This window comes from Gracilinanus agilis, chromosome 2 (genome assembly GCF_016433145.1).
Source record: "Gracilinanus agilis isolate LMUSP501 chromosome 2, AgileGrace, whole genome shotgun sequence".
NCBI classification, from domain to species: domain Eukaryota; kingdom Metazoa; phylum Chordata; class Mammalia; order Didelphimorphia; family Didelphidae; genus Gracilinanus; species Gracilinanus agilis.
Window position 1 is genome coordinate 431469171 of NC_058131.1, and position 18206 is coordinate 431487376.

Genomic DNA, 18206 nt, shown 5'->3' on the forward strand with positions numbered 1-18206 from the left:
CCATCACCTCAGTTTCTGTTTTCTAACCTCTTTTAACCTTTTGAAAACTGTCTGTCAGAGCTATGTAGAATCCATAATAAGAAAAAGGGGAAATATGAGGGTTTTGGCCACATTAGCAAAGAGTGAATTAAAAGTGTATATTTATGTATATAAAGCTGCTTGGGGAGACAGATTTTTTTACTCTTTTATAGGAGAGATTGGTATCTCTTCTGAAGGGCACCTGACTTTCACTAATTTTTTATAGGAAGTTGCCAATCAAGGATTACTAATGCTAACTAATATGCTGGAGGATAATACGTAATTTCAACCCACTCAATCTTAAATTATATTAAGCTAGTCAATACTGTCCAAGACTAGGGCATTGGTAGTTCCACTGTCCTTTCCTCTGGAGAATTTCTGTTCCAATTAGGAAAGTCTTGGAAAAACTAGAACAACACCAAGAAGGTTGATTAAGAGCCTTGAGTTTTTAACATCTAGGGACTAGTTGAGAAACTGGTTATGATCTGCTTATGGAAAAGAGGTGAGGTGAAGGGGATATGATCTTTGTCTTTGAGTAGTTGAAAGATTGTTACATAGTACAGAAATGGGACTCTACTTGGCCCCAGAGATGGAAGTTGCCTAGTGAAATAAAAAGGGGTTTGGACTGACTGGTGCCAGAATAATGCAAATAGGGACACACCCACACCCTACAAGGTAAAGGGATGAATGTATACACTAGATAAAACCACAGAGGGGATTTGGGGAATGAGTGGTGACAGAGAATTACACAAGCTGGGGTAACTGACAGTTGGCAGTTTAACTGTCCACCAAACTAGCCAGGGATACCAGGTATGATAAGGTAACTTAATTGTGAGTTCTTGTTGGTTTAGAGGAGACAACAGGAAGTATATAAAATCAGATTTAATGTTGTTAGGTGGGAAAGTGGAGAGGAATGACTAACTAATAGGAAATTGACTAACTGACAATGGAATGTCAAGTACAAGTTAAACTAAGTGCTGACAGGCTATTAACCCTGGCAGAGACTGAAGAGGGCTGGAAGATTGGGATTCTCATGACTCAGGTTCAAGCTGTTCCTAGATGTTGACAGGAACCAGGAACAAAATTCTTGATCAGCAAGTAAGTCCAAAGAGGCAGTAGGGAGAAAAGGCTATCTGTCAGCTGTCTACCAGCTGTAAATTTAATACCTTTACTCAACATAGGCTATCTTGATAGATGGTCTCTTCTATCTTCTTTTAAAATCCCAAAATCCACAGGTATTTGAGCCTCAGACAACTGGTCAATAGATCCACCCTCCTTCCAGCACAGCCAGGAACACTCTCCTTTTTCAAACCTCTCTCATTCCATCTTGGAATGTTCATAAAGTCAGCCAAGGTTTGCTTTTTAGCTGCCTGCTTTCTATTCTAACTTAAATCTATCTTTACCACCCTATAAATTACCTATAACACTAGGAACAACCCTAAGTAGGAAACCATCCTAACAATAAGAGCTATTTGAAATGGACTTCCTTTGAAGGTAGTGGGGTTCTTGGACCTCACTGATTTTCAAGCCAAGAGCCATTTATGAGGTATATTGTAGATGACACTTTGGGATTCTTTTCAAGCTATGAGATCCTGGGAAGGAGCCAAGATTGCTTAGTAGCCTCAAAAGCTGAAATCACTTACAATCCTTTTAAACCAATATTTTAAAAGTACTTAAAATGACAGTAGTCAAAAATCCTAACAAGACAGAATGGTGGGGCTCTCCCGCTGAATACAACTTGAAAAGTAGGCAGAGTTGATTTTCACAGGATAAAGGGGAACAGGAAACAAAAGTGCACACAGAGGAGTACTGTCCAACTACTTCCCCACCTACTGCTCCAGGTTAGGCAACTGGGCACAAGTTAACTTTGGGATCCGGATATGCAAGCTACACCAATAAAAGAGCACCTTAGACCCACCCACCCCTTGAAGTTCCATGTCCTCACACCAGTGTGGTCCAGAGGTCCATAGGGCTGAACCCTTTAAAGCTTGTGCTGTTGTGGTGAAGATCTAGCCCCAGGGCAAAAAAACTCACAATGCCAAAACCTGCAAGACAGCAACAGAGAAGATGTAATCATCAGCTTTCAGAATACCTAGTCCACAGGCAAAAAGAGGTTGTTGGGAAAATGAGTAAACAGCAAAAGAAACTCTTAAAACTTGAAAATTTCTATGGGGACAAAGAGCAAAGTACAGAACCAATGGGATGGTGAGAACCAAACAAGCACATGCAAAACTTAAAAGAAAAATGGGAATTGCTCTCAAGCTCTGGAAGAACTCAAAAAAGAATTCAAAAGTCAAATTAAGACAGGTCAAAAGAAATGGGGGAAAGATATTAAAGTAATACAAAAAAGAAAATAGCTTAAATAGCAAAATTGGTCAACTGGAAAAGGAAACAAAAATCCAATGAAGAAATGAATGCCATGAAAAGTAGAGTGGACCAAATGGAAAAGGAAGATCAAAAGGTCAGTGAAGAAATTCTTTTTTTTTTTTAAATTAGAATTGGGCAAATAGAAGCTAATGACTTCACAAGACATCAAGAAACACAACAAAATCAAAAGAAAGAAAATCTGAACTCATTGAAAAAACAATTGACCTAGAAAATATATTCAGGAGAACCAATTTAAGAATTATTGTACTATCTGAAATTTATGATAAAAAAAAAAGCCTAAACATAAGAAATTATCAAAGAAAACTGCCATGATATTCTTGAACAAGGGGATAAAATAGAATTTGAAAGAATATATGTTAGAGCCAAGTCAGAAGCTCCCAGGTCAAGGAGAAAATACAGCAAGTAGCCAGAAAGAAATAATTCAAATATGGAACCCCAGTCAGGATTATACAGGATCTGGCAGCTTCTACATTGAAGGACAGGAAGGCTTGAAAGATCTGGAAGGCAAGGGAATTGGGTTACAACCAAGAATCGCCTATCCAACAAAATTGACTATATTCTTTCAGGGGAAAATATGGTTATTTAATAAAATGGAAGGTTTTCAAGCATTCCTAAAGAAAATACCAGACTTAAGCAGAAAATGTTATATCCAAACACAAAATTCAAAAAAAAGAAAAGCATAAAAAAAGTAAATAAGAAAGAGAACATTTAAGGACTTCACGAAGATCAAAGTGGTAGTATGCCATTTAGGGTGATGTAAAAAAAAGGGGGGGGGAGAAAAAGAATTGTACTAAGAGAAATGAGAAAAGAAATAAAATGGTGTGATTATATCACAAAAGAGGTATTGGGGTACCATTACAGTGGAGGGGAGGATGAGTATGGTGAAGGGTAGGTAATACTCTCATTGGAATTGGCTCAGAGAGGGAAGAGCCAGATTCATTGGGGTACAGAATTCTATCATCCTACAGATAAGTAAAAGGGGAATAAAAAAGGGTGTGGTAGGAAGGGGAGCAATATAAGGGAAGAAGTGGGGTGATTTTCAAAATATAGAGAAGTAGAAGGGTAGTGATGGGAAGGAGAGTAGTAACTAAAAGCAAATCACTGGTATGGAGAGAAAGAGTGAAAGGAGAAAGGGCAGGATTAAAAGAGGAAATCAAGGTGGAGGGGAATACAAAATTGGTAATCTTAAGTGAATGTAAATGGAATGAACTCACCCTTAAAACAGAAGTGGATAGAATGGATTAAAAACCAGAATCCTACCATATGTTGCTTACAAGAAACACATTTGAGGCAGGTAGAGAGACAGTAAAAGTATAAGGCAATATCTATTTGGCTTCAAGTGAGACAAAAAAACAGGAGTAGCAATCATGATCTCAGGAAAAGCTAAAGCAAAAATAGTTCTGATTAAAAGAAATAAAGGAGGTGATTACATCTTGATAAAAGACAATGAACTGGCAGCTGGGTAGCTCAGTGGAGTGAGAGTCAGGCCTAGAGACAGGAGGTCCTAGGTTCAAACCCGGCCTCAGCCACTTCCCAGCTGTGTGACCCTGGGCAAGTCACTTGACCCTCATTGCCCACCCTTACCAATCTTCCACCTATGAGACAATACACCGAAGTACAAGGGTTTAAAAAAAAAAAAAAAAAAAAGACAAGAAATATCAGCACCAAATGGTATAGCATCTAGATTTTTACAGGAGAAACTAAAGTAGCTTAAGGAGGTAGTAGATAGTAAAACTATACTAGTGGGGCACCTCAACCTTCCCCTATCAGAACGAGATAATTCTAACTAAAAAATAAGTAAGAAAGCAATAAGGGAAGTGAATGAAATTTTAGAAAAGTTAGATTTAATAACTATCTGGAGACAATTGAATAGGGATAAAAAGTAATATACTTTCTTTTTATCAGTACCTGGTACATATACAAAGATTGACCATGTCCTAGGGCATAAAAACTTCACAATGAAAAACAGAAACAATAAATACAACTTTTTAAAATCATAATGCAATAAATATTATAATCAAGGGTTCATGGAAAGGCAAATTAAAAATTAATTGGAAATAAAATCCAATTCTTCAAAATAGGTGGGTCAAAGAACAAATCATAGAAACAACTGATTTCATTGAAGAGAATGACAATGAGGAGATAATATATCATAATTTATCAGAGATAGCCAAAGCACTACCCAAAGGAAAATTTATATTCCTGAATATCAATAAAATAGAGAAAAATGAATTGGGCATGCAAATTAAAAAACTAGAAAAAGAACAAATTGAAAATTTCCAGTTAAAGACAAAATTGGCAAACCTAAAAGTAAAAGGAGAAATTTTAAAGATTGAAAATTAAAGGACTATTGAATTAATAAATAAGACTGTGAGCAGGTTCTATGGGGGAAAAAACCACAGAGATAATTTGATTTAAAAAAAGAAAAGAGAATCAAGTTATCAGTATAAAAAATGGATAAGGTGAATGAAAATGAAAAGGAAATTAAACTAATTATTAGGAGCTATTTCACCCAATTATATGACAATAAATATGATAATTTAGGGGAAATGGATAATTATTTACAAAAATATAAATTGCCTAGATCAATAAAAGAGGAAATAGAATACTTAAGAAATACTTAAGTAATTCCATCTCTGAAAAAGAAATTGAGCAAGCCATCCGTGAACTCCCTCCAAAATCCCCAGGGTCAGATGGATTCACAAGTGAATTCTATCAAACATTTAAAGAACAATTAATCCCAAACTATTTAGCAAATATGCAAAGAAGGGAGTCCTATAAAATTCTTTTTATAATACAAATAGTTCTGATATCTAAGCCAGGAAAACCAAAAGCAAAGAAAGAAAATTACAGACCAAATTCCTTGATATAAAAAGATAACAGCAATATCTCACAAGGATTATTCACAATGTCCAGATGGGATTTATACCAGGAATGCAAGGCTAGTTTAGTATTAGAAAACCATCAGCATAATTGACCATATCAATAACTAAACTAACAGAAATCACATGATTATCTCAATAGATGCAGAAAATGCCTTGACTAAATACAACACCCATTCCTATTGGAAACACTAGAAACCAAAGGAATAAAAGGGCCTTTCCTTAAAATAATAAGCAGTATTTGTTTAAAACCATCAGTATCATCTATAATGGGGATTAGTTAGAAGCCTTCCCAATGAGATCAGGAATGAAGCAAGAATGGTCATTATCCACCACTGTTATTTAATACTCTACTAGAGATGCTAGCTTTAGCAATTAAGAAGAGCAAAAGAAATTGGAGAAGTTAAAGTAGGAAATGAAGAAACTAAACTATCATTCTTTGTGGATGATATGATGATATACTCAGGGAATCATAGAGAATCAACTAAAAAACTAGTTGAAATAATAACTTTAGCAAAATTGCAGGATACAAAATAGACCCAAATAAATTGTCAGCAGTTCTATATATTTCCAAAAAAGTCCAGTAGCAAGTTAGAAAGAGAAACTCCATTTAAAATCACTCTAGGGGGCAGCTGGATAGCTCAGTGGATTGAGAGCCAGGCCTAGAGATGGGAGGTCCTGGGTTCAAATCTGGCCTCAGACACTTCCCAGCTGTGTGACCCTGGGCAAGTCACTTGACCCCCATTGCCTACCCTTACCACTCCAAGACAGAAGGTGAGGGTTAAAAAAAAATTTAAAATAAAAAAAAATTAAAATCACTCTAGACAATATAAAATATTTGGAAATCTATTTGCCAAGACAAACATAGGAATTATATGAATACAATTACAAAACACTTCACACAAATAAAATTAGATCTAAACAACTGGAAAAACTAATTGCTCATGTGTAGGCCACCCTAATAATGTATAAAAATGACAATCCTACCTAAATTAATTTACTTAATCAACCTATCAAACCATCAAAAAACTATTTTATATAACTAGAAAAAAATAATAATAAACAAAAGATCAAGAATTTCAAGGGAGTTAAAAATAATAATAAACAAAAGATCAAGAATTTCAAGGGAGTTAATGAAAAAAATGCAAAAGATGGGGACCTTGCAGTAACAGATCTTAAACTGTAGTATAAAGCAGTGATCATCATAACAAACTGGTACTGGCTAAAGAATAGAAGGGTGGATTAATGGAATAGACTAGGGGTAAATGACCTTAGTAATCTAGTGTTTGATAAATCCGAAGATCCTAGCTTCTGAGATATTTGACAAAATTGCTGGGAAATTTGGAAAACAGTATGACAAAAATTAAGTTTATATCAATATCTCACACCCTGTACCAAGATATGGTCAAAATGGGTATATGATTTAAACATAAGGAATAATATTATAAGTAAATTAGAGGAACATAGAATAGTTTGCCTGTCTGAACTATGGTGAAGAGAATTTATGACCAAACAAGTGACAGAGAATATTGTTAGATGTAAAATGAATAATTTTGATTATATTAAATTAAAAAGGGTTTGCACAAACAAAACCAATGCAACCAAGGTTAGAAGGGAAGCAATAGTTGTCATATTCAAGCTCTGGGAGTAGAGAGTCACACTTTGATTGACAGTTTATGACAATTGGAGACTTCTGAATGTTCGCAGAGGCCATGAGAAAAAAAAAAAAAAAAGGCAGTTGGCCAGAGAGGGTATAAATACCCTGAGAGAGTTCTGAGAGGGGTTTTTTGATTTTTGGGACCCTTGGCTTTTGGTTTAAGAGCTTTGACCTGAAATCCTTCATTAAAACATCAACCTGATCTTGGACATTGATTTACCTGTGGGTCAGACCGTGGATCCTCTGAATCTCTTTGAATTCCCCTAGATATTTAGGCATTTAAACCATCTCTAGATATTTAGGTATCCTGGGCCTGGGGGAGGGGGTGGAGGATAGGGGAAAGGGCAGGGGAAACTGGGAAGTGGGTAGGAGAAGAAGAAGAGGGTAGTAAGGGTGATATTTCCTGAAGGCTGTAGGACTGGCACAGCAACTAGCAGTAAGAAGCTGAGAAAGACCATCAATATTTGTGTCATCCAAACAGAGTGCTTACTCTGGTTTGGCCATGGCCAGGCTGAGCCAGAGGAGGTGAAGAACAAGAGCCCAGCATTACTGAACAGCCTACAGTCCTGAGGGATTAGTGTCATAGATTTAGTGACAGGGTCTCCTATTCCCAATCCATTCCTGATCATTCCTTTCCTTTATTAACCACATAGATAAAATTTATTAAGTACCTTCCTGGAGTAGTTATTCATTACCATTCTGGTGAGGGAGAAATGCAATCAGATGAACATTATCCAAGGCTGATAGAGCCCAATAGTAATAATCAATCAACCCCAGGTGGGACCTGAAAGGGTAACCATCCACTGACCTGTAGGGATCCTGCCTGGGCACTGTTATAAAGAAGGGCAGTTATTATAACATCCAGCTGAGTGGTAGAACCTAGGTGTCCCTGCACCAGCCATTAAGGGAACCCAAACACAGCTTCCTCAGATTAATAACAACAATATAATAACTAGCCTATTAGGAATATAAAGATACCATCTATCTCTTATTTTTATAACATAGTCTGGAGGGAAAATTTATTACAAAGTTCTCTCATAAACATCTAATTTCTCAAATATATAAAGAACTAAGTCAAATTTGTAAGAATCCAAGTCATTCCCCAGTTGATAAATGGTCAAAGGATATGAAAAAATGTTCTAAATCAGGGGCAGCTGGGTAGCTCAGTGGATTGAGAGTCAGGCCTAGAGACGTGAGGTCCTAGGTTCAAATCTGGCCTCAGACAGTTCCCAGTTGTGTGACCCTGGGCAAGTCACTTGACCCCCATTGCCCACCCTTACCAATCTTCCACCAAGGAGCCAATACACAGAAGTTAAGGGTTAAAAAAAAAAAAAAAAGCTAAAAAAAAAAATGTTCTAAATCCCTCTTGATTAGTGAAATGCAAATTAAAACAATCTGGAGATACCACTTCACACCTATCAGATTGGCCAGTATAACAGTATATCTCTGTGCATGTTACTGAGAGGTCTCTGTGTGCCATCTTTGGCACATATGCCATAGGTTCACCACCACTACTCTAGCTAGTCGTCAGTATCAGAATTTAAAGATTACAATGTAATACAGAAATTACCAAGCTTATTACAGAGAACTTAATGTAATGTGCATATTAAATGTAGTAGTTTCATAACTTTTTTTGCATCAAGGGTTTCTTTGACAGTCTCATGAAGTTCTCCAAGTTCTCTCTTCTCTGCAAGGCATTTATTTTTGGTCATCAGGCCAGATATGTTGACTTGTGTGAAGGGCCTCTTCTCTATATGGCTGGGAATTTGTATACCTATAGATGAACATAGAAAATAGGACAATTTTGTCTCTTTTTAAGGAAAGCCAATACAAGTCACAAGAAGAAAGGAGAAATAACTTACCCTTTGTTGTGGATCAGGGGAAAAAAGTTTTATCAGGGAAGCAGAAATCAGTCAAGTCTAGGACCATTTTGTCTTCATTTAGGGAAACCTAATCTATTTTTCAAGAGAGAATGAAGGACAAGTTTATCCCACTTTGTGGGGAATTGCTGATAGATATTAGTCCTTAATACCTGTTAAGCATATAACCAAAACAAGTCAGTATATTGGTAATTTCCCAGGAGAGATACTGTAAAGAACCATAAATAAACAATTTGATCTGTAAATCCTATCAGATCCAGCTATAACTGATGATTAAAACCAATTTATAACTTCTTTCATTATTCAAAGTTTTCCTGTGTAATAAATCATTTTAATTTAAAGAAAATGGGGATTATGTGGGAAGCCATTAAGAGAAATTAGAATCTCAAGTAGATATTTTTATCTGAACCCCCATCAAAAGATCAACACAGATCGGCAGAGCCATGTGTTGACCTTTCTCCCTACAAATAGGTATGAGACTGGAATGGACTATCTAGGATAAAAATCTGAGATTCCTCTTTTGACTCCTTTTCATAATTCACACCTTTCTTTAAAAAGCAATATAGTCTGGGGCAGCTGGGTAGCTCAGTGGAGTGAGAGTCAGGCCTAGAGGCAGGAGGTCCTAGGTTCAAACCCGGCCTCAGCCACTTCCCAGCTGTGTGACCCTGGGCAGGTCACTTGACCCCCATTGCCCACCCTTACCAATCTTCCACCTATGAGACAATACACCGAAGTACAAGAGTTTAAAAAAAAAAAAAAAGCAATATAGTCTTATGGAAAAAGCTTTGGGCTCTCAGTAATCCAGCAGGAGGAGGGTTAACACTGTTCCCCTTTGGCCAGGAATGCAGCTGCCTGGTACAGCCAAGGCCAAACCCGTAGCAGGGGCATTTTGCCCAGAATTAAAGTAAAATAATGAGTCTCAAAAAATATTGTTTAATACCATCAAGGCTGAGAAATTCAGGGGCTTTCCATCCTAACAAAATGTCCCAGACTTCACTTAATGATAACACATATAGTTGATAGTTTAGCATAGGTTTTATCTACACCTTGAAGCTTCTAAGGCTTTTGTTTTGACTATGGCAAAAATATTGCTCTGTGTAATTGTGGGAAACTTTCTTGGGCTTTTGGGGGAAGGGGATCCTTAACTTTCTATATAATAAACTGGTGACTCCATTGTACCTCAGAGCAATTTGAGCTAATAAGCCGTGCTTCCAATCTCTTTCATTCTTTGCATCCGATGACCACCATAGGCTACTCAGAAAAGTCTCTGGTTATAGAGCAGGATCTCTATAAGATACTAAGGAATCAGACCTTCTGCCTTAAAAGAATGCTTACCATGAGCCAAAACTATGAATAGCAGATCCTTTGGACCAAAGATAGCTAGATATTTTAAATGAATAATTTGAGATCAAGATTTGGATAAAGGCCATATAATAAAATGTCTACCTGTTCTTACACTCCTAAAGAACTGAGTCTTAGGCTACTGCTAACTATGATAAAATTTTTAATGATTAGTTCTTTTAATGTTGTGTAAAAATTCTGATCAACTCATATTTTAATGCATGTAACTTTTTAGTATTATAGACTGAAATCTTTGCCTGTCTGTGAAAATAATTTCAGAACTATTTTATCAATGATGAATATGGAAGATTAAGACAATTAATATTTTGATAATTTTCCAGAAAGGGAGAAGGCTTTTCCTCTAGTTCAATCATGGCTAACAAAATCTCAGATATGATGCCCCAAATTCTGTCTCTTAGAAGTCCCTAATTGATCTACTCGAACCATTTCTCATGATCATAATTAATATTTAGATAGTGATTGAATATTTGCAAAGCACTTTACAAGTGTCTCATTTTATCCTCATTTCAATCCTAAGCGGTTGGTGCTCTTACTATCCCTATTTTCCAGATGAGGAAACTGAGGCAGACAGGTTAAATGATTTGCCTGTTATCATATAGCTCAGTACCTACAGCTACATTTGAACTGTGGTCTTTCTGATGAGTCAATTAGAACAGCAAGTGGTAATAGGAATTGAGTAAACCTCACCAACTCATTTTTGATTCAATTCTGGAGCTAGTTCAATTTCCTTTCTATTCAACTATGCATGTAGCCCAATTTCTGCCTATGAGAAAACTTTATTCAACTGTGAGAATTGTGAGAAAAGCATAATGTATTATTTGAACCTAGCTCTACATGACTGGAAATCTAGACCACTTCTCCCTGCTGCTTAGAGACCCTTAAGTTAGAGACCTAGGTTATGAGGTCCAGAAATCCAGTCAGATCCAAAGACAAAATCCAAAGACCAATGAGTTGTCTCATGATTGAAGTGCCAGGAGTGGATCCCAATAATGAGTCTGAGAGCAGCAATGCAAAATGCAAAGGGACTTTATTGTCTAGCTTAAGGCTAGGGACTCACAACCAACAAGTCAAGGTGGATCTGGAGCTGTGCAAGAGCTGAATATTTAAGGATCAGCAGGCAGAGGGGAGGGGGCAGAATATTGGGGGTCAGGATATCTGCAAGATTGAAATTCCTGTAGATAGGGGGATGTCTACAAGGTGGGAGTTCCTGTAGATATGGGGGATGTCTGCTAGGTAGGAGTGTCATGCAAGGGTTAGGATCTGGAGACCAAAGGTCTGCAGATTTGAAATTCCTGGGGACAAGCCTGTTTCATTATAATGTTATACAGGGGTATGGATTTTTAATTCTGACTCTAGGTTTCACAATGATTACACATTTCAAGCAACCTATATGTCTTATTTGAAAACTGGCTCCATACTAGTGTGTGGGGTGAAAATTGAGGGGACCTTGAAAATGTGAAAGTATACCCTCTTTAAACACTATTTGAAAAATATGACTTGGGAAAGCCATCCCTTAAAATGTAATGCTTTATTGAGAGAGAGAGGGAGAGAAATATGGGGGGCACTGCCTCAAGCAATTGACCCAAGTCAAATGCCCCCAAAGAATTAGAGAGAGATCTGGTCATGTCTGCCTCTATGCAGGAGGGGACAGACTGACTAACTAGTCCTTGATACAGTCTACCTGATACAAAAAAATGTCCTCTGGTTTCCAGACACTCCCAACTTAGAGGAATTAACATTTCAAGAGCTTGGAGACAAAACTTTGAATAGCTTTACAATGGCTTTAAAATGGACACATTCAAGAAAATTAACATCTTTAAGAAATTGGGAGAATAGCTTTACAGTGGATACATTCAAGGAAATTAATACTTTATTTATTTTTTTAAAACTTACCTTCAGTCTTGGAGTCAATACTGAGTATTGGCTCCAAGGCAGAAGAGTGGTAAGGGTAGCAATGGGGGTCAAGTGACTTGCCCAGGGTCACACAGTTGGGAAGTATCTGAGGTCAGATTTGAACCTAGGACCTCCCATCTCTAGGCCTGGCTCTCAATTCAGTGAGCTACCCAGCTGCTCCCTCAAATTAATATTTTAAAGAAATGGTCAAGGTTTGGAAACAAAGGTTTTGATTCAGAAATAAAGAGCAGGAATATTATTCAAAAAGAGGAGGAAGACAGGGTGGTATTATCTGGGAGGGGCTGATGTGAGTATCATTCCTGCCATTAGGCTTGATTCAATGGAAGCCTCCAGATATAATGGAAGAGACTTCTACAACAAAAGGATACTCAACATTGGTTTTTAAGATTTGATCCTTGGGTACTTTTAGGATCTAAGACCACCAGCCTAGGATTCCTGCCTAGGGAAAATTCCCAGACAAACTCACTTAAAGCTGTAAAGCCTTTGTAAGGATAGGGGTGGGAAACCAGATTTTACTAACTTTTTGGAGATATTGATAACTATTACTAACTTGAAAATAACACTAATTTCTCACTCCACACACTAATCAATCAGTCAGTCAGTTATTGTTTCCATGTCCTTTTGATTGACTGTAGACACATTGGAGGAGTGGGACACCTCTTTCTGAATTCAGGGAATTGCACCTCTTGACTCTCTTCTTCCCAACTTGGAAAGTTCCTAATATTTCTTCCAATTAGATATAAGATTACCTGTGGGACTTAAAAATCAGCCTGACAGGCTACCCAACTATTTCTAGCCTGGGCAAGCTGCTTCTTGGCCCCCGTCTTGTTCAGTCTCCTGAAACCCCCCAAAAAGAATGTTTCCCAGCACATAAAAACATTCCTTATCTCCCCCTATGATAGGCCTAAAATTAACCTCCAGGCCAAATAGTTCCCAACAAGTAAATTTGTCTTCCTTATCTCCCCTTGATGGATAGTTGCCAGATACTTCCTGACCCCTGACACTAACACCCCCATGATGGATGGTCCCTGACCCCTGACCCTAACACCCCCTTGATGGATAGTTGGCAGATGCTTCCTGATTCCCTGTCCCTGGTACCCCCTTGATGATTACCAGATGCTTTCCAATATCTCTCCTTGATGATGTATGTTCCAATCCCCTTCCCCAACATTTCTATATAAACCCTTGGCTGAAGAAGCCACCGGGTCAGTCAGGCAAACCTCTCTCTGCCTACAACTCCTAGCACCATGCTAGCCAATAAATGAGCCTCTTGGGGGCAACTGGGTAGCTCAGTGGAGTGAGAGCCAGGCCTAGAGACAGGAGGTCCTAGGTTCAAAGCCGGCCTCAGCCACTTCCCAGCTGTGTGACCCTGGGCAAGTCACTTGACCCCCATTGCCCACCCTTACCAATCTTCCACCTATGAGACAATACACCGAAGTACAAGGGTTTAAAAAAAAAAAAATAAATGAATGAGCCTCTTCTTGCATATTGCACTGTCAGTGTGATTCTTCCTGCCATGACCAAATCTGGGCCAGACCTTAAAATCTGGGTCCAACATACCTAATTTTGCATCCTACTTAAATTTTTTCTTTCGATTAATTGGTCTTACTTGATTAAGTTGTTTTTAATGCATAAAAGCTATTTCTCCCTGGATTCTGGATCTAGTGCCAAAGTCAAGTGGGGCTGGGGCTAGGTAGGTATTGCTCGATAAATCTTCATTCTTGGAAACTCAAACTTTTGTTTTTTCAGTCATTTCCTCTTTCATCCACCACCTTTACTAGGTCCAACACCCTACTCTACCACTAAGCTACTTTCTCAGGCAGTTAAGAGCATTCTTTTTTTTTTTAAACTGTTAACTTTGAAAAAAACAGAACTATTAAATAGTCAGAAAAGCCACTCTTTAATTAAGGAAAAGGGGGGAATAGGGCTGATTAGGCCTCCACTCAGAGAGGTGTGCCACATGCCCCATGCAGAGTCAGAGGATTGAACACTGCTTGCTCTGGTCCCTGACCCACTGGGAGTGCCACTGAGTTAGATGACAACTCCTAGGAAACAAAAGAAATCAGGGAAAGTATATACCATTTTGGAAGATCCAGGAGCTGGGAAAGATGATTGACATCATCATACTGACAGGATACAATCAAGCTTGGGAAAGGAATCATAGCCAGAGGCTAGGGTGTAAGGGAAGGGGCTACTTACAATGGATACTAAAGGATGGTTCCTGTCCAGGTGTGTCTTCCTGGGAAAGAGTCTCTGATACAATGGGGAAGACTACTTAAGACAAAAGGATATTTAGCATCTACCCTAGAGTCCATTATTCAGTCTGCTATTGCTGGCCTAAGATTCCCTTCAGGGTGGATTCTCACAGGAACTGGGAACAAGCACAAGCTTTGGGGGTCTCCAACCTATAAGCTATTCCCAAAACTTGGGGTTCACCAGATCTCACAAGTTTGGGGTCTCTAGATTCCACATCTACAAAATCCCTGCCTTCTATCTTGAAGTCAATACTGTGTATTAGCTCCTTGGTGGAAGAGTGGTAAGGGTGGGCAATGGGGATCAAGTGACCTGCCCAGGGTCACACAGCTGGGAAGTGTCTGAGGCCGGATTTGAATGTAGGACCTCCCATCTCCAGGCCTGACTCTCAATCCATTGAGCAACCCAGCTGCCCCTTAAGAGCATTCTAAAGGCAGCTATACAGTTTGATTTGTTGGTTAATATTTCAGTATTTTTTTTCTCCTTTTCCACATCACTTGAGACTCAATGGTTGTCTTAGAATGGAATCCAGGTAGAAATGTAAACAGTTGTGTGTGGAGTGAGAAATTAGTGCATTATTCTCAAGTTATTAAAAGTTGTTAATATCTAAAGGTTGGTGTTCCCCCCTCCCTATTTTTACCAAAGCTTTGCAGATTTAAGGGAGCCTACAGGGGAACTGCCCTAGGCAAGAGTCCTAGGTGGATGGTTTTAGATCCTTGGGTACTCCTGACCAAACCTTAAGTACCAATCTTGAGTACCCTTTTGTCTAGAAAGGACTCTCCTATTGTATCTTTGAATTTGAAGCTTCTAACTGGAGGTCAAACCCAAAGGCTTGAATGATCCTCTCCTCAGCCCCTCCTAGATAATCCAGTCCCAAACCACTTCCCTCTTTGTATCTGTCTAGAACTTCCAGATCATTTCTTTAAAATATTGATTTGGTTGGATGTATCCATTGTGAAGCTATTCTCCAATTTCTTGAAGATCTTAATTAGCTTGAATGTGTTCATTGTAAAACTATTTAACACTATGTCTCCAGCTACTGTAAAATGTTATAATCCCTTCTGGGAGACTTGATTATATCAGGATTCTCTTATAAGTAAGGGATTTTTCTGTGAATTTTTGGTCATTTGTCTCGGGTCACAACTTGAGGCAGTGACTCACATTTTCTCTGTAATTCCTTGGGACATCTGTCTTGGGTCTTGGACCTGACAATGATGCCCCGCCTCCACCATCACTCAATAAAGCTTTATATTTTAAATGATATCACGGTCATATATTTTTGTTAATAAGTGGTAAAAGGAGGGTAAACTTTAAAATTTCCAAGGTCCCCTCAATTTCCACCCCACACAGATGTATCACCTACCAGACTGCCCAAGGATTAAATTGTTTTCTTTATGGCTTATTCTTTTGCCTCTGAAACTAAATTGGAGTATGTATGTATAAATGTGCTAAATATAAATAGCCTAGTACTATACAAGAATTTACTTTTGATCATTTTTCTTGACCCAGATCTTTTCAAATATGGAATTAGCTAATAGGAGTTTATTGTTGTAAAGATTAAGAAACTGAAAAAAAAAATCTGACTTTTACTTAAACTACTGTAATAGGTGTTAACTGGGAACAAACAGAACTATTAAATAGTCAGAAAAAGCCACACTTTAATTAAGGAAAGGGGTTCAGTGCTTTCCTCAAGGCCTCCTCACATTGCTGCATGCTATAAACCCAGAGTCCCAAGACCTCGGTTGTTCTGGTCACTCACCCCTAAGAGAACCAACCTCAAGAGATTTAACAACTCCAAAGGACTAAAGAATTTGGGGAACTAATAAACCTTTTGGGAAATGGAGGGACAGGAAAATGATTGATTGACATTACCATGGCTACAAGGAAATGGGAGTGTCCAAACTAGTTGAAGGCTAGGGAAGGAAACCATAGCTGGAGGCTAGGGTGCCTACCTTACAAAGGATACTAAAAGGATTGTTCCTGCCCCAGAGTTGGGTCTTCTTAGGAAGAGGCCTGATACAATGGGGAAAACTTCTAATATAAAAGGATATTTTTGCATATGCTTAGGCCCACCAGCTCCACCTAAACTAATATTGTCATTTACTTAAAGGTCTAATATTCAGCGGAGACTAGTTAAGACTGAAACTTACCTGGGGCAAACTCACTGGAAGGGGGGGAGGGTGAACTTGAGGTCTCCAGCTTACAAGCTAACCCTAAAACTTAGGATCATCAGATCTTACTAGGCTACAAGTTTGGGGGTTTCTAGATTCCACATTGACATAGGGTAAAAGGAAAAATGTTTAAATAGGAAGTCTACTTTATAAATATCAAACAAGTGGGGCAGAGCCAAGATGGTGGCCACAAAAGCTAAAACTGCTGGGAATTTTCAATATTAAATGAAAATAAAAAGTTTTTCTTTGGCCAAGGAGTCCCCAAGACTACCATTACCAAAAGACAGATAGTATCTTACTAGCTTTGACATAAACTGACAGTCATACTGTCGATGTGGAATCTAGAGACCCCAAACTTGTGGCTTAGTGAGATCTGATGAACCCCAAGTTTTAGAAATAGCTTGTAGGCTGGAGACCCCTAAAGCTTGTGCTTGTTCCCAGTTCCCTGTTCCTATGAGAATCCACCCTGAAAGGAATCCTGAATAGCATTGGCCGACTGAATAATGGACCCCAGGGTAAATGCTAAATACCCTTTTGTCTTAGGTAGTCTTCCCCATTGTATCAAAGACCCTTCCCAGGAAGACACACCTGGGCAGGGAAAGTCCTTTAGCATCCATTGTGTAAGCAGCCCCTTCCCTTACACCCTAGCCTCTGGCTAGGATTCCTTTCCCAAGCTTGATTGTAAATCCCATCCTTACCAATACAATGTCAATCATCTTTCCCAGCCCCTGGATCTTCCCAAATGGTATATAAGTTCCCCAATTTCCTTTGTTCCTTGGAGTCCTCATCTAGCATGGTGTCACTCCCAGGGGGTCAGGGAGCAGAGTGAAGCAGTGTTCAATCCTGGACTCTGCACAAGGCGCAGCTCTGCAAAAGAGGTCAAGTAGCCCTGTTCCCCCTTTCCCTTGATAAAGTGGCTTTATGACTATTTAATAGATCTGTGTTTTTTCTAAGTTAGCAATACCAACCTGGAAAAAAATATAGAACCACTAAAGCAGTCAGTAAAACCCAGTCTTTAATCAGGAAAGAGATAGTGTGAACACTATATTAGGCTGCCACACAAAGTCAAGCACCTAAAAACCATACAGAGCCCAGGGCACTGGGACTCCAGGAACAGTATCTCTGAGAGGATCACCCCAGGAGATGATTCTACAAAGAACCATAGAACTTGGGGATTTATATACCTTTTGGGGAACCAAGGAGAGGGAAGTATGATTGATTGGCTTTACAATGGCTACAAGGAAATGAGAAGTCCAAGCCAGGATTATCAGGGAGAGACTTATCCTTCCAAATGGATACAAAAAGAAAAAGTCTGGCCAAGGGAGGTTCCCTGGGCAAGACTGGGATGGAAAAAGGGTACTTAACATTTGATTATGTCTGCTAGTTCCATCTAAGCTGGGATCATTAAGTACTTTATGGTCTGTTGTTCAGTCTGAAATGGGTCAGTCCTCCAGTGAGTTCTCAGGGGGCAGGGGCAAACTTGGGGTTCCCAAAAAACCCGGTTGACAGTCATGAAAAATCTTATTAATTGTACTTGATGCTAACATTTATGTATTCCCTCCGTCCCCATCCCATAATTAACCACTGAAAATATATGTGAAAGTAACTGATAATTACTGTTCAAAATTTCTGTAACTTGTTTTCATAGGTATTAAACAAGTGAAGGAATTCACACATACAA